The sequence below is a fragment of the Protopterus annectens genome, chromosome 1.part1, assembly GCF_019279795.1.
Source record: "Protopterus annectens isolate FY-2018-M chromosome 1.part1, PAN1.0, whole genome shotgun sequence".
Classification (NCBI taxonomy): domain Eukaryota; kingdom Metazoa; phylum Chordata; order Ceratodontiformes; family Protopteridae; genus Protopterus; species Protopterus annectens.
Genome location: NC_056726.1, coordinates 730,764,955 through 730,790,143, shown reverse-complemented (window position 1 = coordinate 730,790,143; position 25,189 = coordinate 730,764,955). Strand labels below are relative to the sequence as shown.

Here is a 25,189-nt window from a genome sequence, read left to right as displayed (position 1 = left end):
ATAGCTATTGTCTTGCTTTTATTAGCCAGATCTATTGAAGTATTAAGTCTAGTTTTGTTATTTTGAACTTTTCTATGTAGTATAAAACCAGTCTAAGCATTATTTATTAATCTTGACATAATAAGGTTCAATCTTTTTGCAAGAATAAACATAAATATTTTCTAATCATCATTTAATAATGACATAGGATGGTAAGAAGAGCATAAGCTAACATTTTTATTTGGTTTCAAGATAGAAGATATCAGGGAATACTTCCAGGAGGGGATAATGGTTGACATATGTTTAACTTGTTCAAAAGCATTTAATAGGATATTTAAAATATTGACTGGGAATAATGTGTATAATTCTGGGATTTTACCATCAAGACCAGAGGCTTTATTTGGTTTAAGATTATTTGATTTTTAAGCCAGTACAAGAGAATGACCTATCAAAGTTGGATCTTTGCTCATTAGTTAATTTAAATATTATATTTTCTTTCAAAATGCCATTATGTTATATACTGATTTCTAAATCTGTCTCTTTGTTATTAATTTTTTCATAATATTTCCTAAAACATTCTAGTATGTCTTTTTAATCAGTCACTTTTTTATTTGTATCACCTTGTTTGGAAATTATTTATTTAGTATGATTAATATTTTTTCTTAGCTCTAACAGCCAAACTGTCTAAGCTTTTTGAGTTTATTGAGTAAGTGTGTAATTTTAATTTTTCCAGATTTATTGATATTATATGGTAAACTACTTCAATATATTTATGATTTAGTATTTCCAACTCAGTGTTTGACAAATTGTCATAAGGTTTTAAATTGGATTTCAATTTATCTGTATTAGACTGCAATTCCTTATCCCTTTCTTTATATATATATATATATATATATATATATATATATATATATATATATATATGCCAAATTTTAATTCTTCCATAGAGATAAGCTTTTAAAGAATCTGAAAGAATCACTTCTGAAACTCCTCCATTATTATTAATTGCACTGTATTGATCTATTTATTTTAGACACCATTCCCTAAAGTCTTTTAATTTTATTATGTAAGCAGAAATTCTCTGATAGTCAATCAAATTACTTGACTTTAATGTTAATATAAATGTAATAGCATTGTGGTCAGATAGAAGACATGGCGTTATCAATGCATTTTCATGTTTAGTAAATAAACTACTACAAGTAAAAATGTTATCAATGTTTGTCTGGGTGCCAAATATATAAGAATAATGTGTAAAGCTAAAAGAGTTAGTTGAATTAATGTCATAGATATATCCCAAATGTTGAGAATTAATAAAATGATCTAAGTGTTTAGCTACTGAGGATAGCTTAGGAATCTTATCAGTAGGTGTGTCTTTACTAGAAAGAATACAGTCAAAATCTCCTGCCATAATCAATTCACTTTTTGCATATGAGGTTATACTATCTAACTATTTATTAGTAACTTTGGCTCCAATTCTAGGTATCCAGTAGGAATTCACAAAAGTGTAAGTTTGTTTTAATCAATTTCTACTACTGCTAAATCCAACATGTCATTTTTATCTAAATAGGTATTCAATATTTTAGGCATAGGTAATGAATTTCTTAAAAAAAAAATAAAAGTACCTCATCTTTTTGTTTTAAAATGAGAGCTTACAAGAGTTGAATAATCTTTTGACATTAATCTATCTACATCTTCAGATAACAAATGTGTTTCTTGTAAGAAAATTATGCAAGCTTTATGCAATTTTAAATATTTGTTTAAGCTACTTTTCTTCAATGGATTATTAAGTCCACTGATGTTTAATGAGAGACAATTCTATGCTGGGATTCAAAAAATATGGACATGTACTGATTTAAAATGATTTAGCTTAAAATATAATAACCAAGTACTAATAATTGCTGTTATGGACATATACAAAAAAGCAAAATTTCAAACATATATATTCAAACCTCCTGTCATGGAACAAAAATTCCCTGATGTCATGATATAATCATACAAGTCAAACACAAGCCAACCAACCAATCCCGGTGTCACCAATCTAAACAGTTGCTACTGCTTTTTAATTTAAAACAATATTACTAATTATAACTATTTAGAGCACACTCAAGTCAAGTATTAAAAGGAAAAACAATATAAAGCATTAATTTGAGAAATACTAATATTTAAGATCATAGAAATATAAAGTTGGAAATGTTAATAATAAAGAATAATATTATGTATTTTGAATATATCAAAAATATCCCAGGAATAATGCATTTCAAATTCTCTATTTGATCAAGGCATTTTATGCAATCATTTCTTCATATTAATCCTATTATAGAAAATACTATAAATAGTTTAGTATTTAAACATTTATATGGAGGAAATAAATAAAACTGACAACATCTATAGCACATTTACTTGTAGACATCATAACACCAATATATATCAAGATTATATATCATACAACTTTTAAAATTAATTTAATAATATGGGTGAAGAGGTGAAAGTAATAGTCAGATTAAGGAAGTAAAATTAAAAGGTGCTACAATTTTAAATTATTTGTTTATTATTTATTATTTAACATTTGCTTACCGAGAAAGTCCGACTTGGAATGGAGGCAATTTTCAGTGGAAGCCCGGGGAGAAACACTCCAGACGCATGTCTTTGTAACTTGGGAGGAAAACTGAGCACCCAGAGGAAACCCACACGAATGCAGGGAGGCCATGCAGACTCCACACAGAAGGCACCCCAGCCGAGAATTGAATGGATGAACCTCTTGCTGTAAGGCAACAACCCTACTGCTGCACTACTGCACTGTCCATACATCCAACATATTTATGTATATTGTATGTACTTATATATGCATGATATATTTACATGGCTATGCATAACTATAACTGTGTGTGTGTGTTTGTAAATTATGAGTAGGTGCTTGATATGTACATTAACAGTTAAGAGAGAGTGAATGTAATCTATGTGACTTTGCATAAGAGTAAATATACACATGAGAGTGTTTTTAATTGAATGTTTGTATTACAAATGTATGTATGTTGCTATCAATGGCTCTAGTACTATATACATTTAACATCTAACTTCTGCACAGGAAGCATTCTTTTGTGATTATATTTACTTACAAAATTGCTTATAGTACTTTTCATTGCCATATTCTGCAATGTAGATCAAGTTCTTGTATTCATCATACCAATGGGAGATGATTTAAAAGTCAGTTTAGTATAAAATAAAATTACATATTTCACTGACAAATGCAGAACATTTTGAAGAGTTAAATCAGCTTATTAATATTATTTTCTAATAATTAGAAAAGTAATTCTGAGGAGTTATGGCAACAGATGTTGAGCAGATTGAGGTGTTTTAAGCAACTTATCTTCTAAACTGTTTCATATAGCACAGAAGATAACAGCTTATAGGTTCATAGGTGTGTACTAGGCTAATGACCCTGGAGCTTTACAAGCCTAGCCCTTAGGATTACCTTGGCATTGTGCCATCCGACCTTAGTTCCCAGTGCCCCTGTCAAGTAGAGCCACTGGAGTGATCTCTGGGGTGAATTTTCTATTTCTCAACCACTCATCGAGATTTCTCTTGAAGAGGACCAGTGAGGCACTCTGTTTGACATATGTGGGAAGTCTATGCCATAGCATGGGCAGTCTCTGGGTTATGAACCTGTCCCTCCAGCTTGTTCTGGTGATTGTGGTAATGAAGTTGAGGTTTCTGGAGCATGTAATGTGGAGGGATTGGGATTTCTTTAGATGTAGCATTTTTAACAGAGCTGGGTCAGACATGGCTTTGTAAGTAAACAGAGATTGCCTCTAAGTATGCGATATGAGACAGAGAATAGTTGGAGTTTTTTTAGTCTGTCCATATAGAACAAATATTTAAGGCCTAGGATCCTCTTTGTGAGGTACTCTTGTGGCCTCTCCAGTTGTTGTAGATGTCTAGTGAGGTACATGCCAAATGGGGCATTGAACTTAATGACTGGCCTAATGATGGAAGAGTAGAGGGAGACAATGACCTCTTTCTTCTTGGATACAAAACCCTTAGTAATGAGATATATTAAAGTATAACTACAGTAATGTTTATAAATACTGTTATATGCAAATTAATATGTACAGAGAAGTCAAATAAATATATTTCTCTCAGAACAAGTTTATAATCACTGTTAATCATTTCCAGTCAAGTGTCTGCAAAAATCATGTTGTATAAAAAACACTTTTATAGCAACCAATGTGCAGAGGTGGGAACCATATGTTATCCATATAAGATATGCTAGCTTCTTGCATGCTTGTTTTCATTTGCATTTTAGTAATGAAGTGTTCCCTTTGTTTAATCTTACAGTTTTGTTGCATTGCACAGCTCTTTTTTAAATCACGTCAGGCATTAGACTTCACAATTGCATTTCAAGTAAAGCACTGGGGCAACTGTATACTAAACTAATATCAAATGGTTATGGGGTATTTAGTTTTTGTTAACAACTGGTTATACCTTGTGTTAATACATCTGTGGACCCCTTAGTTATGAATAGACAAGTGCGGTTTGTGTGAATATGTATTTCATTTTGAGTGTGTTTTTGCATGTTGATTCCTTATGTATGTAGACTGCAATGTAGCATCATTTACTCAAGTATGGATGCTTAACCTGTATTTTACCAACTTTCAGATGATTAATAGCTTTCTATAACAATATTTTAATACACTACAAGTTGTTATGTATGACACGTGTCATTCTGTATTTACTATGCTATCAGCTTCATCCATGCTATCCATTTGTAACTGTTCTGTATTCCACCAACAGTCTTGATGTTTAATTACCTCTTTGTATTACATCTCATGTCTTCCATTATATGTGGATCACCCATGGTCTATGGGTTTGTATATTTTTTATGAGATTTAACCTTTAGGTATGCCGCTGTCTGTTGCAAGAAACAGATTAGTTGTTTTACTTATTAGAGCTTATTTAATGAAACTATCTATTCTTGTGAAGAATCTGTATTCTGAGGGAGCCCACGTAGAAGATACCAGATAGCCCTTGAGCAATGCATTTCTGAAAATGTCAGAAATATAAAACATAGCTAGCAAAGAAGTTAATGGTTTGCACTTGCATAAATGAAATTTGGATATGAAACAATATATTAGATCAGTGACAATAATGGATCAGCTAAGGAAAGTAACCTTATAAAATATCAGCTTCAGAATATCAAGTCCTGAAATGTTTAGACTGAATAATCAAAAACCCAGTCTGACAGTGTGTAAATATTTTTGTGTACACTAGAACAGGTAGCATGGTAGCATGTTACAGAAACTGTAGAGGAAATTCCATTACTGTAATAGGTACTTCATTGTTTATCAGAAGTATTCTGCATAGCAGTAACTGCCTAATTTATTATTATTAAGGCTATATTTTTCAGTTTCTTTCATGATACATTAAAGCCAGTAATATTGTTTTAAACAAGCATTTTCATCACTATAAATGATGTATTCCTCTGTACTTTGATGATCACGTGGTCCAGATAGAATAGCCAAAAATAAAAAATAAATAAATAAAAGTAAAAAAAAAAAAAAAATTATTTGAAATCATGTATAGAAAATATATATATAAATTAAGTGGATTAGTTAAACATGTTAATATACACTCCCACATACACACGACTCTCTAGGTTAAAAAATAATGCTTGAGAGGATTTAAATAAAATAATAAAGAGACTTATAAGCAATAATAATATTAATATATATATATATATATATATATAGAGAGAGAGAGAGAGAGTATCTCAGATACCATCAATACAATCACACCACAAACACACTATTCCCTATGTTAGAAAGTAATGTTAGAGAGAAGTAAAATGAAATAGTAAAGGGACTTAAAAGCAATAGTAATAATAATTTTATATATATATATATATATATATATATATATATATGTATATATATATATATATATATATATATATATATATATATATATATATATATATATACATACATACACACACACATTGTTTGAGATACTATAGAAAAGGTATTTTAAGTCTAAACATTTTTGTTTTTTTTACCTTTTAATTGATGATGAGCTGTAATCAATGACAGAACTGAATACCTGTGAGAAAGCTGTTTAGGCAAAATAGAAAATGAAAACAATATTACATTTCTTTAATTTTTTTTTACTATTTTTGTCTGTCAAGCACCAGCCATTTCTTGCTGTTTGTCTCTTTAAGCTGACAAGAGTCCAATCCATATTTTCTGATTGATCAAAAAATGTCCTACTTCATGATCTAGAGAATAAAAAGTTTTCTTTTTCTGATCTTCTGTTAAAAATATCCTAATTCTGGCTGCAAAAATTAGATGAACTTTAACGGTTAGCATCTTTAAGTCTTTTATGAGTGGAATATATGCTTTTCTTTTGGTCATAACAGATCCAGTATAGTCATTGTCAAACCTGATAGTGCTGCTATTTCTTTGTTTATTTTTTTATTTACTTATTTTTTACAGTGAATTTCTTTTTCAATACACATCTTTAATAAATGATCGTGTATGGCATAGTTAATCTTACATTTGAATAAATGAAAAACAAACAACATTGACACCATATTGGTTGTAAATATTATATATCATAGACACCATTGAAACAACTGCAAACATTATACATCACTTATAATCCATTCAGTCATTGTCAGTTAAGCATTATATAGCTCATTCAAATCCTGCTTCTTACACCTTGTTCCTTCTCTGCATATATTGTTCTCACAATTCCCATTTTTCTTATACAGTTTGCTCCTTTCCTTTTCTAAAAATCCCTATTCCAGTTCTTTTGTCTCTGTTACTGTATTCACCACTTCTAGTAAAGTTGGTCTAGATTGTGAGTTCCATTTTCTAGTAATTGCTTTTTGGGCAGTCACCATAATTAGACTCAACAAGGCTTTACTATGTCTAGGCAAATTTGATTCTGTATCATAGCTCAAAAAATCATCTCCCCAGTCAATCCAATATGCTCATCCAGCATCTCCAACAGAACGGTCCACAGGCAATAAATAAAGTCTGCCAGCTCATTACATTCCCATAAAATATGTTCCCAGCTACCTCTTTCTTGTCCATCACACCTCCAACATTTGCTATCCACCTGAAAAAAGTTCTTTGGAGTCTACTTTGGGTATAAAAATACCTATGCAAACACTTTCAGGAAAAGATCATAAATCTTCTAGACTTTGTTGCATGTTTGGGAGATATACATATATCCCCCATTGTCTCTTTGTGAATTGCTTATTCAAGCTCTCTTCCTAATCCTCTATAAGCTCCTCTGATTGATTATTAAAATTATCATACAATATTTATGCTCTACTAATTATTCCTTTTTAAAGGCAGCTTCTGTTCTAGATTCTATTAAAAACTCTACTAGTGTTGATCTTTCATTTATGACCCCTTATTTCTTTATCTTAGTCTATACTCTGATATCAATCCTTGATAGGGAAGCCAATCTCTAACCTGCAGACCAAACAAATTCTTGGCTTCTTCCCATTATGTTATCTTTCACTTTCTAGTTATCTGCTCCAGTAAATTCCAGCCCCCTCTTGCCTATCATCTGTATCTCTAAACACAGTCATCCCTATCAGCAGAATCTCTTTTCTCCCTTCTCATGCAGGCTTAGTTCTTAGAATACACCCTGCTGTTTTATAAATATAATACTCTGTATGATTTTTGTTGTTCTCCTTAAGAATATGTATCCAAAATCCCAATTTCTTCTTATTTCTTTTGCTTCGCCCCTGTATCATCCTCTTCATTTATTTCAACTTTGAGTTATAGTTTCCTGCTTTTGCTATGTGTAAGAGCTTTAACTGTGTTTCTCTAAAGTTCCCACTCAAATTTAGTAATCCTAGTTCACTTTGTTTTATTGGAAGAATCAGCTTATCCCACTTGACCCTTGCTGTGTTCCCTTCCCAGATACAATCCTTCAACTCTTTTTGTCCACAGCTTCTCCTCTGGTTGATAACAAATATGCCTGACCTGTGTATAAGACTAAAAGGACTAAAACATTTTAATTGCTTGCATCTTAGTATCCCTATAACAAAGCTTCCAGTTTCTCAATTTTGTATTATCTTCTGTTTAGTCTCTTCCCACATATCCTTAGATGCCAAAACAGAGTCATTTCTAAGCCATACTCCTAAATACATTTTAGCAGGTGTTGCTATTTATTTTTATCAGAGAATTAGCCCAAGCAGTCTTCATTACCAGTTCCTTGTCTTGACTGAAGAGAAAATTTACAATAATAAATCTAGGGACCAGAGAATGTTTCTTCAAAGAAGAAGTTGAAAGAGATTTATGGGCTTTCTCAATACCAAAAGAGAGAGCTTCTTTTAGATTCTGAGTTTTAGGCATCCAGTTAGTTAAAAACTGCAACATATTGTCACCTTCTTCCTTTTCTGGTATTCCATATATCCTAATATTATTTCTTCTAGATCTACTTTTTAGGTCCTCTAGTTTTTTCCATAAGCAAAGTATTTTGTTTTAATAGGAATTATGTGTGATTCTCACACTCTGCCATTCTGCTATGCGTCTTCTATTGCTAAGATCTAAACAGATTGTTGTTTTATGATCTCTTTTAACATCTCTGCTTATTTATTGGAATCTTCTTTTATATACTGTCCATTTTGATATCAAGTTTATCAAATATAACAGAAAGCTCCTGGATACTGCCCATGATATACTGTAGTTCCTTTTTCACTGAGTTGTCTTGAGAGTTCACTTTTGAGTGGTTCATTCTGTCACAACAGTCAATAAAACTACTGACAGGAAAAAAAATCAAAGAAAAATCATAAAAATGGGATTTTTCTTTCAAATACTTGTCCAGGCTTGTTTAAAAGACTCAAAATGTATAAGAAAATACGTTTTTGTTAACTTTGTAGAATAAAATCCTGTCAGAAAAAAAGAAAATAATGCATAGTTAAGACTTTGTGCTGTTATATATGTATATTTTGTAACCACATGTATCAGTTACACTGATAGCAATGTGTTTTATAACAATTTCATACCATACATACTATCTGTCTTGTCCTTGCATTATTGTCACTGATAAAACTCCTTTAACCTCACTTAATATGAATTTCATGCAATATCAGCTAAAGTTTTGTAATGCCTTATATAGAGACAATAATAATTTTAAGAACATTGTATTGACCTTATTCTTCTCATTTTCATAGTTTTACCCTTGAAGAAAATGTTTCAGTGTATCTTTATATATATATATATATATATATATATATATATATATATATATATATGTATGTATATAGGACTGTGGTCTAGATACCTGTTTTTAAGGATGTCCTTCAATGAGGATACTAGAACACAAATTCCCCAACATTCTTAGATATTGCTTAAATCTGATCATCTCTCTCTGTCTCTCTCAGCTTAGATCACTTCTCTCTTCCTTCTCAATCTGCAGCATTATTTAGACAATGATTATTTTACTGTTTCCAGTTGGATTATGGTTCTACAGATTTGGATTTTAGGGTTGTCACCACTACTTAAGTAGTGATGGATGTTCTTCGTGTTTCACTGTTGCAGTCATCACACTTCGGTTATCTGCCTGCAGGTAGCCCTCAATCATCCCGAATACCAGAGTCTTGGGATTTCTGTCTCTTCCATGACATCAGGTCATCAGGGGTATAAAACATGCCTCCACTGCCATTACATCCATCTTTCTTGCTGAGAAGGAGCTCAAAGCAGAAGATGATCGCAAGTACCAGTCGGCCGCTACCTGAAATTTTCATTTTTTTGATTTTCATACCTGAAGTCTTCTAAAGCTAAGTACCCCATTGGGGATTCTTTTTTCTTACTCTAACCAATGTCAGAAAAAATTAACAATTGTCTTGCCTGTGGAAAGCAAATACCTCACAGAGATTTTCATTCTTACTGCATCACCTGTTTAGGCTAGGACTACAACGTCCCTCACTGTCGGTTTTGTGCCTTGTTTAATGCCCAAACCATTCGTCATCGAGCTATTTTTGTAGCTAAATTCTTTCGCTCTCATTTTCCGTATTCCAAAATGGCTTCGGTAAGCCATCTGACTACTGATCTTCTGAAAAAAGTGCAAAGACAAAGACAGAGACAGACCGCATAGGTCAAAAACTGCTGATGACGCTTCCACTAAGCTAGTCGCCAGTCTGCTGATACTCAGTGAGGTGCTTTTGCAGCCCCTGATGCCCGCTTCTACAGATTCGCAGGCCTCTGCTGAGACCCATTTGAAGTCCAGTATGGTGCAAGATGCTTCTTCGACTATGGAACCTGCGGATGTCTCTACCTTGGATGGGTCTGGAGCTGTTGTGCAGGCTCTGGCTCCTGAGGGTGTATCCCGACCTACCAATATTCATATTAAATCGACAAATTCATTTCCAACTAAAACTACCAAGTTTCTTAGGCCCAGAGTTCGCACTATGCCTAGAAAACCAACGTCCGAAGCACATGCTCAATCTCCCATGCCACAAAGCAAATGCTAAAAATGGCTGAAGACCTTATTACTCTAATTAGGGGAAACCAACCTTCCCCTGCCAAAAGACAAAGAAATGAATTTCCTACTGATTCTACAGACCAGGAATCTGATGACTCTGACCATTCTGATTACCAGGACATACCCTTATCTACCTATGAGGACTCAGATGCAGAGGAATCCATTCCCTCTGCCTCCCCTCCAGAGGATTTTTCTTTTGGTGAAACCTTGCATACCTTAACAGAGCTTTTCTGCTGGGAATGCCAGGACTATCCTCAGTCCAAAAAGAGACTAGCACAGGCCTCTAGCTATACCCCCTGTCCTGGATATTGTAAATGATGTCTTCTTGGAGTCCAGTCTTACTGCTGACACCTTACCACCAGCTCCTTGAAAACCTGACAGGTACTACAGAGTACCTGACTCTCACACATTTCTCTTTAAGAATCCTACTGCAGATCCAGAGACCATTTACCAGGGACCTAAAGGCATTAAGGCTACTACAGCCAAAAATCTTACCCCTTCAAACAGGGATTCTAGAGCTTTAGACAGATGGGGTAAGAAGGTATATACCTCTGCAACTCTTGCCATCAGTGCTTTGAATTGCCAGTTTCACATGTTGAAGTACCAGCAGCATATCATGGAACTAATTAAATAAAAAAGGGTGTTACTTCCAGATTGTGCAGAAAATAAAGATTTACAAGAGTTAATGCATTCTGCAAACCAAGTTAGTAAACATACTTTGCAGTGTGGGTTTTGATGCCTTAGAAGCATCTTGCAGGGCTGCTGTCACTGGGACTGTACTCAGTAGGCATGCTTGGCTAAAGGAACAAGTCTTGTCTGACCATGTCAAAGCAAAATTACTAGATGCTCCATTAAATCAGGAGTGTTTGTTTGGCACAAAAGCAGAAGAAGTTCTTAAAAAGGTGGAAGAAAAAGCTAAATCTATGCAAACCGTCAAAGATTTCTTACAGGTGCAGCCACCTATATTCGGTAGGCATTGACCTTCAAAAAACTGGTCCTTTCCAGTCCCTTTCAGGCCTTCTCAGTCCAAACCCAGGGAAAACAGAAGACCAAGACTACAGTCTCAGGATATGCAGAGATCTAAACAATGGAGTATTTCCACCTCAAAACCAGGGAGTGGTAAGCCACCCCCATATGGAAAAAGTTCACAATGACTTCCCAATTATCCTTCCGAGCCATACCCAAGTTGTGCCCCTAGGAGGAAAACTCACCCTTCATGCAAAAAAACTGGATGTCCATTACTCAGGACCGATGGGTTCTAAACACTGTATCCCAGGGATACAGATTCTACTCCACTCACTGCCAACTCCATGTGGGTTGCCATACTTTCCTCCAAACCAGTGGGCAGAGGCTCAAAAGCAAGTACTTTCCCTTCTCCATATCAGGGCTATTTAACCTATTCCAGTAGAACAAAGGGGACAGGGTTTCTACTCCAGACTGTTCCTGGTGCCCAGAAAAGAGGGCTCTTGGCACCCTATCCTGGCTCTATCAAGTCTCAACATCTTTCTGGTGGTCCCAAAATTCAAAATGCTTACACTGCAACAGCTTCTTCCTATGCTAGCCAAGGATGCCTGGTTAGTCACCCTATACTTAAAAGAAGCTTATCTGCACATCCCCATAAGGGAGTCTTGCATGAACTATCTACATTTCAGGGCAGGCTCTATGCACTATCTGTTCTCTGCACTTCCCTTTGGCTTATCTACTGCGCCCAGAGTATTCATAAAATGCCTGGCTCCAGCCATTGCATACTGCAGGCAGAGAAATATTCAAATCTGCCCATACTTGGATGATTGCCTGATTCAGGTGGTCAGTCAGGAATTGTTACTACAGCACCTGCCATTTGTAAAAGGACTTCTAACTTCACTGGGATACACCATCAATGAATAGAAATCACAACTGATGCTCAGCCAACAAATTGCATTCCTAGGAGCAAGCTTGAACACAACTTCCCAGATGGCATTCCTCACTCCAGAAAAGCAGGTCTATTTGACAAACTATTTCAAACTAATGGACAACAGAACCCAGCTATCTGCAAGGAAAATACTGTAAGCCCCAGGGTTCATGACCGCATGCATTCTGCTAATTCCATATTCAAGACTGCATATGAGGAAACTTCAATGGTACTTAAAAAGTCTCCGGTGTCAACATTCTCAGGACCTGGAAACAGAGATTCCTATCATACCTTATCTAAGGGCAGAGTTCCTTTGGTGGGCAGAAGCATTCAACCACAACAAGGGACTTCCTTTCACTCAACCCCTCGCCATCCAAACTCTGACAACAGATGCATCAGACTATGCATGGGGGCTCACATGGCAGGCAAATGCATTCAATGCAAATGAAGCCCAGAACAAATTCCCCTGCATATCAATCAAAAAGTGATGCTAGCTGTACAGAATGCTATGACAGTCTTCAGATACCTTATCCTTCCAGGACAGCTCCTGATAAAGTCAGACAACACCACAGTTATGTGGTACTTAAACAAGCAAGGTGGAACTCATTCTTACCCACTCTGCAGGTTAGCCATGGCTCTGTGGAACATTGCCTTGAGCATCCAAGTGCATTTACCAGCTCAATTCCTGTGAGGCATGCAAAATTCACTAAGCAGAAATCTACTGGACCCTCACAAGATAAAACTGGACCCCAACTCATTCAAACATCTAACTCAGAGGTGGGGAATCTTTTTGCCTCCCCCCAAAACCACCAATTGAGCAAATTTTGCACCAGGAACCCTCACAGCAGAGCCTGGAAGGTGGACACCCTATTCTTTACATGGGAAAACCTCTCAATTTATGCCTTCCCTCCTCTGCCCCTCCTCTCAAAAGTACTACTCAAGATCAAACAGGACAGGCCAAGGGCAATCCTTATTGCACCAGACTGACCATACCAGCACTGGTACCCACTCCCATGTAGTCTGACAGCAGTTCCACCCTGGCACCTGCATCACACACCTTCCCTGCTGTCTCAGCATGAGGGACAGATTTTGCATCCACAGCTGCAAACCCTAAACCTTGCAGCCTGGTTTATTCCCTAAATGCACCACCAGCATCCATCAGCAAACAGGTGCTAGACATCATCCTTGAGACCAGAATGCCTAGTACTAGGAAATCCTATGCTGAAAAGTGGAAAATATATTGTTTTTGGAGTCAGTCTCAAGGAAAGGACACAGCTGTGCCCAACTTATCTCAAATCCTTGATTACCTAGCAAAGCTGCTCCACAGAGGCCTATCCTTCTCATCCATTAAGATTCATGCCTCTGCCATCTCAGCTCATTATAATACTGAGCCTCCACTCTTTTCTCACCCTCTCATCAAACAGTTCCTTAGAGTAGCTAACAATGTAAGGCCCCCTAGGAGAGCTCCCACCCCGACCTGGATCTTTAACTTTGTACTGGAGAAGCTCACCCCCCCCCCCTTTGAACCTGCTGCTTCAGCAGAGTTAAAATTCCTGTCTTGGAAAACAGCCTTACTTCTAGCTATTACTTCAGCAAGAAGAGCGTCTGAGTTACAGGCACTAATGGCAGTGGAGCCCTTCATTATTTTCCATGCTGATAGGGTTTCCCTCAGGACTAACCCTTCCTTTATTCCCAAGGTGGTATCCAGTGTGTCTTTAAACAAATCCATCCATTTGCCAACCATTTTCCCTAATCGTCAGAATAAAGGGGAAAGGATCCTGCACTCCTTGGACGTGCACAGACAGCTCAGGTTCTACCTTGACAGGACTAAGCTTTTCAGAAAATCTGACCAGCTGCTAGTCAGCTTTGCTACAGAGGCAGAGGGCAAGGCCATTTCAAAGCAAACCATTTCCAAATGGATAGCACACTGCATCCATTTCTGCTACAAGCACCATGGAAAGCCTATCCCTCTGGGGATCAGAACTCATTCCACTAGAGCTACTTCAACCTCTACAGCATTTCTTAGGGGATTCCCTACCAGGGACATCCTGGAAGCTGCAACCTGGAGTTCTGTACACAGCTTTACCAAGCATTACCACTTACCTATTTTTTCTAGATACAGAGCTGGATTTGCTACAGCAGTCTTACAAGGGCTGCTAGCCAGCCCTAATACTTTTTGACTGCCTCCACCCTTCCTCAGCTTTGGGAATCAACCCAAGTGTGATATCTGCAACAGTGAAACATGAAGAACATAGTAAAGTGGTGTACACTTACCATAAATGTAGAGGATGTGATGGTGGCATAATGGTTAAGGTGTTTGCCTTACAAGCACAAGGTACAGGATTTGAGTCTCACAAGGGATAATTGACTAGACTTAAAATGACTCACAAGGGCAGTTAGCTTAGTACTAATCTATAAACCTATGTTTGAGTGTATTCACTGTTGCAGTTCTGGTTTCCCTCTCTCCATCCTCCTGGTTTTCTATATCCTCTTTATGGCCATCTTTTATGGCAGGGGTATTTACTTTTTACTGGAGGTGTTCCACACCAAGTAATAGCTTCCTATTTTGGGGGCTCCTGACATCTGGGACAAGAAAAACTGATGTAATGGCATTGGTTGCATGTTTTATACCCCTGACGACCTGACGTCATGGAAGAGGCATCAGCAACGGATGCAGAAATCCCAAGACTCTGGTATTCGGGTTGACTTGAGGGCTACCTGCAGGCAGATAACCCAAGTGTGATGACTGCAGCAGTGAATACACTTGAACATCTACATTTATGGTAAGTGTACACAACTGTACTTTATCATTTTCACAGTATCTTCATAGTATCTACAGGAGCTGAGGACTGCCATAATCCTTAAGGTGTTTACCTCACAGAAACAAAGTACAAGGTCTGTTTCTCACCTTTGAAAGGGAAATTGGCTAGGCTTAAAATGGCCTATAAGAACAGCTAGCCTACTACTTGCCTCTGACCCTATATCAAATGTTCACTTTACAGTGTATTTCTTAAATGAGAATGGGTCATCAGCTTGCAGAAGATTCCTTAAATGATTTGATCCCCTACTCTGTTATGTCTTATATACAGTGTAGTCAGTAGTCTTAAGCTCCAAACTACAAATGAATTTCCTTCATTTGCAATTTGCTAGTCACAGTTTGCACTCAGACCTTTCTTGCCTATTGTAAACCTTGATCAGTCGTGTCTTATCTCACATAATCAAAATATATCATGAACATACCATTCCATTGAGGAACAACATTGCTGAAATAGTACTGACATCTGCTTGTATAAAATTATGGTTTAACTAGGAAATATTCTATATTGTATTATGGGAGCTTATCAGACTGGATAACTTCTACAGCAATTGTCTTAAAAGGTATTACAAGCTTCACATCCTTTTCATCTGTGACTGAGTAATTAGCTGTGAATATAAAATGTCTAATGGCATTTTACTTAAAAATGTCTTAAATGATTCTGAATTTGATTGTTGGCAATTCCCCTGACACTTTCTTCAGACAAGGCCAAAGGCCTTTATATAACAGTTGTTTATACACTTTTATTACATTTGTTGCCATGGTGGATACCATATGGACTAGTTTTCTCCACTTGAATTGAGAACAATGATTATCTCATAGGATTCCCAGTGTAAGTACAGATGTGACAGCAAGGAGGTGATAGGAATTTCTAAGGATGCTGGTGTGCTGATATTGTTACATGTTGTGCCATTTGATAGCCACTACAGCTTCCAATTATGTCTTTAGTGTTCCTGTAATTTTTCGACCACAGCAGAAAACAATGTCAAAGACGTTTATCGTTGCTTTGCCCATGTTCCCATGAGTTCATGTCTTCAACATTACTAGTGACAGCATTCCATAATGTAACTTGGACAGAATTACTAAAACATTTTGGGTGATTTCTTAATGCCCAAATAGCTGTCATTCTTTACCAGCAAAGTCAGGGTATAATCAATTGCTGGAATTTGTCTAGGACCCTAGCAATGATAGGCAGGATAGAGCTCTAGTCCCAGCTACCAACATAATAGAGGCAGTAATTTTTTTTTTTTTTTGTGCGTGTGTGAACTGGATCATAGTAAAGGTACTTTAATGCTTCTTTGTAATGATGTGGTATTATTTATTTTGTTATCTATGGGTACAGCAAAAACGTGCACTACAGATAGGCATTTGTATTTTTTGTACCATAGTTCTCCAGCTACTGTATAGAATACGAAGCTCTGTGACGGTGAGTGACCTAGATGCTGGAAGTTTGCCAGCATATTAAGGATGACAAATGAATCAAAATTTCTACTGTATTAGCAAATCTTTTCCCTCTTTTAACTATCATTGGGTCTTTTCTGTTTATTTCATGATGTCAGTTTACAGATAAATGTTTAGAGATTCTGTAGATCAGGCTTTGTATCACTATCCTTACATTGAAAAGTTAACAAAGAAATTGAGAGGAGGCCCTTACTACACACCAGATGATATGCTTTCTGTAATTGGGCACCCTTTGTTAAGGACCTTTAGAGTAGCTGATAAAAGTAGTTGGTGGCAGTGGATTACTACCTTATAGTCTGGGCAGAAAGGGGCATAGCTAGTGAATCAGTGCCAGCCTTCCCCAGGAGTGTCTGTGTGTTTGTATTTAACTCAAATCTCAAAGTGTGTGTGTGTCAGCTACTTGGGCAGGGACACAAAGCACTGGTTGGACAGAGAGGGTAGTGAAGGTTTTGGTTTGAATACTCGGTTGAGATCTGAACCCTATAGCCATGCCAGTGGGGAAGTCTTATTGGGGATTTGGAGAGAAAGGGAGAAAACAGCTCCAGACTGACTGTGATCTCTGTGTGCTCTTAAGGGAAATTATACTTTAGTGTGTGTGTACTTGTTATCCTCCCAATGTGGATGCCCCTCACTGCTGCTAGTGGTGAGGACTGAGGCTCCTTCATTACTGGACCAGGGCACGCGAGTCTCACTTTCGACTAGTGGAGTGAGCATTGGAAGGACTGGATGGGGGATCAAGCCTGCGACTAAGTGGCTGATGCCTGCTAGCTCAAAGGTTTTATATACTTGCTGTAATAATGCATTAAGAGTCGGGTGTGGAAGCAAGCATGCACCTCCCAAAGAGAGTAGTTGTGGAACTCTCAAGGCTGCCACAGGTTGGGAAGGGGTAATGCACACTCCCAGGCAGTAGCATTTTGCTGCAATAGTGTCCCTGATTTGCTCACCAGCCATGGACATGGGTGCTAGTGGAGGCTACGGTGGATCCATTAGACTCAGTGAATGAAAAGAGGAGCAGTTGCTCACCTGTGAGGAGGAAGAACAAAAAAAATTGAACATACGATGAAGCTGATGAAAATCTAGGAAGGTGGTAATATCAACAGCATAAAGATACAGTGAGTCCTTACCTAAAACTAAACTTACCTAAAAGTAAAGGGAATAATGGTAAATGATTACCTTGACTGAGTTATATATGGCAATTTTAAAATAATTATCTAGAAAGTATGTGAACAATATAATATTAAAGACAATTACTGAACTTTCTTAAACAAGTTCACAGACTTTATCATTAGGATCTTTTTTTATTTTTTTAATTTTTTTTTTTGAAAAACACTGCAACTGACATTAATCTGCTGAGAATTTATTTATTTATTTATTTGTTTGTTTGCTTGTTTGTTTATTTACATTTGTTTACTGTGTAGTGCCCGACTGGGCCAGGAGCCCATTTTCAGCAGAGACCAGGGGAGAAAAGCTCCAACAACTAATTTACAGAAAAACAGCTTGGAAATTACAGCAGAATATCACATACACGGTACAAATACAGGAATATTTGATTAAAACCTGCATGGAGGATAGTAAGTCTACAAATCATAGCAAGAATAAGCACACTTTTTTTTGTTTTTTTATAGTTGTTAGGTTAGAAGGGTTAGAAGAAGATTAAACAAACAGACAAGTGTTAACTTTCTGTCACATTGGAGGGTGTAAGTTGGTGTGTATACAAAGTTAATCTAATTAAAGTGAGAGACATCAATCAGGTGTAATTAACCTGGAACTGTACAGGAACATAGCCAGTGATTGGTAATGTGTTCTTTTAGGTGTAGTTTGAATATGCGACTGTTATGTTTTAAGGTAGTAAGTTCCAGGTTTTAGATATTTTATTAGAGTACAGGGAGTCTCCGTAGTAGTTATGGGATTTATAGGTTCATAGGTTCATAAGTGTGCACTAGGCTAATGGCCCTGTTGCCTTTACAAGCCTAGCCCATAGGATTACCCTGGCATCGTGCCACCCAACCTTAGTTCCTAGTGCCTCTGCTGAGTAAAGCCACTGGAGTGATCCCTGGAGTGAATTTTCTATTTTCCATCCACTCATCAGAATTTCTCTTGAAGAGGGCCAGTGAGGTTTTCAGCTTGACATGTAGGGGAAGTCTATTCCATAGCATGGGCAGTCTCTGGGTTATGAACCTGTCCCTCTAGCATGTTCTGTTGATTGTAGCAATGAGGTTGAGGTCTCTGGAGTGTGTGGTGTGGAGGGATTGCGATTTCTTTGTTAGTCAAGTAGAGATCGGCTCTAAGTAGGCGATATGAGACAGAGAATACTTGGAGTTTTTTTGAGTCTGTCCATATAGGACAAATGTTTAAGGCCTAGGATCCTCTTTGTGAGGTACTTTTGCGGCCTCTCCAGTTGAAGCAGGTGTTTAGTGAGGTACATGCCAAATGGGGTATTGTACTCAATGATTGGCCTAATGAGGGAAGAGTAGAGGGAGACAATAACCTCTTTCTTCCTGGATGCAAAACCTTAGTAATGAGATGTACCACATAGGGACTTTCTGACCACAGTGGCAATGTGGTGGTGAAAAGATAGGTTGCTGTCAACCTGTGTTCCCAGATCTCTTATAACGCCTTCTCTGTTCAGTGGACTAGCATCAATGTGCTAATTCTTGGGAACCGGCTTTTTTCCTAAAGGGGATGACGAGACATTTTTTTGGCATTGAGCTTAAGGCCATGGTTCTGACACCAGTCATTGGTCTTAATGAGGCCTTTCTATAGGATGTCAATATCACTCGGAGAGTTAATAATAGCTCCCAACTTGCAATCGTCTACGAACTTTGTCAGCCAGAGTCCCTTCGTGTTGGGCTGGACTTCAGAGAAGTAGATACCAAACAAGAGAGGACCCAGGACCATGCCCTGTGGTACTCCACTCATGACTGGTCAGCAGTCTGACTTGGAGTCAGCTTATTTCACACTGTGGGTTCTACCTGTGAGCCAGTTTGCAACCCATCTAGTGATATAGGGGTTGATGTCTAGCTTAGTGAGTTTTTCTATGATTCCTGAGTGGGGAATGGTATCAAAGGCCTTGGGCAGATCAAGGTAGGCTGTATGAACCACCTTGCCTTCATCCACAGCTCTGGTAACTGACTCAAAGAAGTTGAACAAGTTGAGCAGGCATGATCTACCCTTCACAAAACCAAACTGTGTGAGATCTAGGGTTTGAAGATTCCCTATAATCTTGTTTATTAGGTCCATGATGATGCCTTCCATAGCTTTGCATATCAGACTCGTCAGGCTAATGGGGCAATAGTTCTCAGGGTCTGTAGTTGGTCCTCCTTTGTGGAGATGGATGGCTGTAGCAGTGCGCCATTTGGTAGTGGACAAAGCCTGAGGTGATGCTGTGTGGGCACACAGGTGTGGTGTCAGTTCACTCTGTAATTCATGTAGAACACAGCCAGGGATATTGTCAGGTCTCATAGAAGCTGTATTCTTGGCCTTGGACAGTGCTGTTTTTACCTGTGCAGCAGTAATACTGGGTGCCTGCCAATCTACTGGTATTGTGACCGGTCCCTTTGGGGGAGGAAAGAGGGGTAAAGTTGGCACTGAATCTGTCGGCCAGTATATTGGCAATATCTGTTGGCTCAGTATAGGAGGTACTATTGTGCAGTAGCTCAGAGCAAATATGGGTATTGCTGTGGAGATTCTTTGCATAACTATAGAAGGCCCTGTGGTTGTCTTTACTATCTGCTGCAATTCTGTTTTCATAGCTGGCTTTAGAGGATTTGATGAGGGATCTCAACTTTTTGTTGAGACTGATAAGGGAGTTTTTCCAGTCTTGGGACTTCATCTTATTCCGCATCAGTTTCCTCCTTCTGTTGTAGAGTTTGTTTGTGGCAGGAGACCACCAGATTGGCTTCCTTTTTTGTGTAAGTGTTCGTTCAGTGCATTGGTGTATGACTCGGTGGTCATGCAATTGATCTCCATTTGCATGAGTGTAGTGAAGTTAGCCACCTCTGTTTTTATGAGCCCAAAGTTAGCTTTGGAGAAGTTTTTCATGCTGGTTACCTTTGCTGGGGGGTGAGCGGGATGTGAATTTCCAAGGTGATTAGTTACCTTTAGAATTAATTTGTCAGATGATCTAAGGGACCTGAGATTTGTATAACGTTGAACTAAGTCAATGAGAGCAGGGCAGTTGTTGAGTTTATGGATGATACTGTGGGTAATGGTTATTTGGTTGAGAGATAATGAGTTGGGTACTTCAATCCAGTTGAGTTGGTGAAGAGTGGAGCAGTGATGAGATTTATGTTGTTGGCTTACTGCAAACTTGGCTATTTTGTTATAGCCGGTCTCTAGGTTATTCAAATCAGACTTGTGCAGGTTAGTAAAGATTTGGGAGCAATAAAGCAGGGTGGATAGGAGGTGGGATCTAGCTATGGATAGTCCAGTGTTATTGTCTAGTTAAGGTTTGGCCCTATAGAGTGAGCCAAATTTGATGTGGACTTTTTTAATTGTTAATGATATATTTGTTGAATTTTAGACAGTTAACTAAGCTTAGCTTGATCGACTGGTTTAATTTTTGTACCATTAGAGGAGTAAATGGTGAGAGGAGGCTGCTTATTTTTATCTTTTTATTACAGAAGATCATTAGCTTAGTTTTATTTGAGTTGAGTATCAGTTGATGGTTGGTGAGGTAATTTTCTATGACTTAGAGAGAGTTCTGTGTTTTTTTATTGTAGCTCCTGACAGTGGGGGCAGAGCAGATAAGAGTGGTGTCATCAGCGTATTGAATGAGAGAGGCTAGTTGTGTGGAAGCACAGAGGTTATTAGTAAATATGATGAAGAGAAGAGGTCCGAGGATGGAGCCTTGGGGGGACCCCAACAGAGATGGGTAGAAGGTGGGAGAGTTTGTTTTCCCATTTTGTAGACTGCTGCTGATTAGAAAGATAGCTGGGATATTGTATTGAGGTTGTATGTTGCTAGCTTGTCAAGAAATATTTGGTGGGATACTGTATCGAAAGCTTTGGACATATCGCAGAAGACTGATGAGACAAGTTGGCCTTCATTTCTGAGGAGGTTTACAGTGTTAGTGAAATTTATAAGTGCGGTATTAGTACTATGCTTTGGTTGGAAGCATGTTGAGAATGGATAAGAGATTGTTCTTAAGGAAGTGGTCAAGGAGTTTCTGATGAATGATTTTGGCTAGAAGGGAGAGAATGTCAATGGGTCAGTAGTTGCAGAAGTCTGTAGTGGTGAAGCCTTGATGTAGGGGGATGATATGTGATATTTTCCAGAGGAGAGGTGTGTATTGTTCAGAGATGGTGCAGTTGATTAGTACAGATGTAGGATAGGAGATGGAAATAGCAGCTAATTTTAAGAATTCACTGGGGAGTTGATCTGCTGCAAGAGTACAGGGTTTTAATTTGGTTAGGAGCTTTTTTTATCTAACTAGTTTGTATGGGCTTAACAGAGAGTGCTTTAAGGTTAGATACAGTTGAGGTGGGTAATTTTAGCAGTGATTTAGAATTATTGCTTATGAAGGAGGTTATTGAATTGATAAAGTGAGTGTTGGATTGTGACGCTATACAGTCAGAGGTATTATTGGTAGATGGAAATGGGGTTGAGGGTTTTTTAGGATTTAAGAGATAATTAATACTTTACCAGAATTTTTGGGGGTTGTTCTGGTATTTTTGTTGGCATGACTGGAAGTATAATTGTTTTGTCATTTTTGATTTGTTTCTTGGCTTGATTTCTTAGTTGTTGATATGAGGTGAGGTTATCTTTGTTTTCAGAACTTTGCTAGTGTCCCCAGGCCCTATACCTTTGTTTAAGTAACAGTTTTGTCTCTTTTGTTAGCCAAGATACTTGTTTGGCTTTGGTGTGAATTTTCCATATGGGAGCAAGGTTATTTAATGTCTCAATGAAAGTATTGTTAAAGTATTGTACAGCAAGGTCTAACTGAAGGAATTTTAGTGGTGACCAGTCACATTGCTGTAACAGTGAATTAAGTATAGTAGGGTAGAAGTGTTTTTTGGTACAGATGTTTTTGAATATGATGCTGTTAGATGTGTGGAACTGTTTCTTGAGAAGAAATGTGGTGGAAAGGTCACTAAGTGTGTCTGGAAGTCAGCCTGCTTGGTAACATAGATTGGGTTTATTAGTTAGTATCCAATCTAGTATTGATTGTTTTTTGGAGTGTTCATCGATGTGGGTGAGAAAGTTAATGGTTTTAGAGAAGTTATAGAGGTTGATAAAGTTGGAGGGTTATCAGAGGCACAGGTAAGCCAGTCTAGTTAAAGTTTCCTAGTACTATTGTTTCTTGGTTGAAGTTAGTTGATATCAAGCAAAGAAGGAGAGAAGTTTTTCTGTGATGGATAGGTTGTTCTAGGAGGCTAAGTAGGTAGCTATGATTATTATTGTTTTGTGTTATTGAATGAGGACTAATGATTGTAATAATACATCAAACAGATGTTAACAAAATAAAACACTACAAGTACAAAACAGTCGAATAAAGCCTGCCTGAGGTTAGCTGTACCACCAAGGAAACAAGGATAGCTTACAGCATTCAGACTGGGTCAGTGATTTTGTGAGTTCATTCTTTGTATCTTACTTACAGACCCTTGCATATTGTCCTTTGACTATGTTTTCCTGTATGAGGAAATAATCACAGTAAACTTGACAGATGTAGTGTAAAAAAAAATCATAAACATGCATAGTTTGTGGAAAGTGTGTTATAAATGGCATGACTCATTCCTATGCCTAAACTTTTCACTTTCCAGGACTGGAGGCACTTAAGAATTCCACCTCCTTTTTTATGGTCAATGTTATCTTACATAGTGTTTCATATGATAGTACTCCTCTATTTGGATGTTTATATATATATTTTTTTGTTAGGGGAGTACAAAACAGAAATGTAATCTCACAATCTCACAGAAGACCCCATTGGTGCAGCTCTGCCTTGACCAACATTTAATTAGTATGTCATACCCTATTAAAAGTACTATATCATTCTCTATTTCCCTTCATATAACACCAGTTTCATAACTGGATGTCTGTTGATCAACAGCTGTCAGTTCTCTTGGTTCTTTGTAAAATAGTCAAGATAGTCTAATTACCATCTCTGTGCTAAATCATTTCCTTTAATTATGTTTCATGCAGGAACTAACAGTGTAAACTGTTCACATTTCACATTAATCACTGGCCTATACTCTAATAAGTGCAAACATCCTTTTGTATGTGTACTGGTTAAAACTATGCACTCCCTTGACCAAGCTTAGTGTTTTGATTACCTGGATTTTATCATATTTAGCTTATGTAAATAATCTTGAAGCAAACGTTTTGAGTCTATATGTACTATCCTGTACTACATAAAGTTTTTTAAGAAGGGTCATAATTTGCCAGGCTAACAGGCAAAGATCAGTCAGAGTGGATAAACACCTTGTTCAATGTAATCAACTTCTTTTACTTCACAAATGCATGTTCAGATTTCCTGTGGGCATAGTGTTGCTGAAAACATTGAGCAAGAATGGTTGGTAGTCATTCACCAGCTCCAGAATGCAAATACATTTGCAAAATGTTCTGAAGTCCTAATGGCTTTAGCATAGTTTCTCCCTTGGCTTGCCACTCACCCTGTCCATTTTTCTTTGTGATGCATCTGCTGCATACATTCTCTTCTTTTACAAACTCACTTATTTTTCCTCAGTCCTAGATTCTTTTAGCTTGCTTATGTCTCATAGGTTGTTACAAGGCTAACAACCACTATGGCCCTTAAAAGCCTAGCCACACATCCCAAGTGTCATACGCATTTATGGGGACCACGTTAGCAGGTAGGTAACTAATGAATTCGTAGAAGTAGTGTTGTTTAACATGGTCTGCAAGGCTATGGAAAGTATCATCATGGAACTTATAAACAATGACATTGGTAACTCCAAACTCTGGACCCCACCCATTTCGGGTTGTAAAAGGCAGATCATGTCTCCTAAACCTGATAGACTTCTTTGAAATGGTCACCAAAGCCGTATATGAGGGTAAGGTGGTTGATACAGCCTATCTAGATCTCGCCAAGGCTTTCAACACCATCCTGCACTCTGGAATTATAGATAAACTCACTAAACTAGGTATAAATCCCTATGTCACAAGATGGGTTTCCAACTGGCTCACTGACAGAACCCACACTGTGAAAGTAACATAATCTAAATCCAACTTCAGACCAGTGACAAGTGGAGTACCACAGGGTTCAGTCTTAGGTCCTCTCCTGTTTGGTATCTACTTCTCTGAAGTACAGGCTAATACAGAAGGTCTTTGGCTAACAAAGTTCGCAGATGACTGCAAACTAGGAGCCATAATCAAAACTCCTAACGATGTGGACATTTTGCAAAAGGGCCTCACTGAGACAGATGCCTGGTGTCAAAGCCATGCCCTCAAGCTCAATGCCAAAAAGTGCATTGTCATCCTTTTTGGTAAAAACTCTGTACCCATGAACTACCACATAGGCGGTAGTCTACTTAACACTGAAAGTGCGATAAGAGACCTTGAGGCACAGGTGGACAGTAGTCTCACCT

General features: G+C 37.5%; 1 protein-coding gene across 2 annotated transcripts in view; it reads left to right on the top strand.

Annotated features, from left to right (window-relative positions):
• CNTFR (ciliary neurotrophic factor receptor) overlaps nucleotides 1-25,189 on the top strand; it is a 2,564,731-nt gene that overhangs the window by 1,857,234 nt on the left and 682,308 nt on the right. The window lies entirely within an intron of this gene.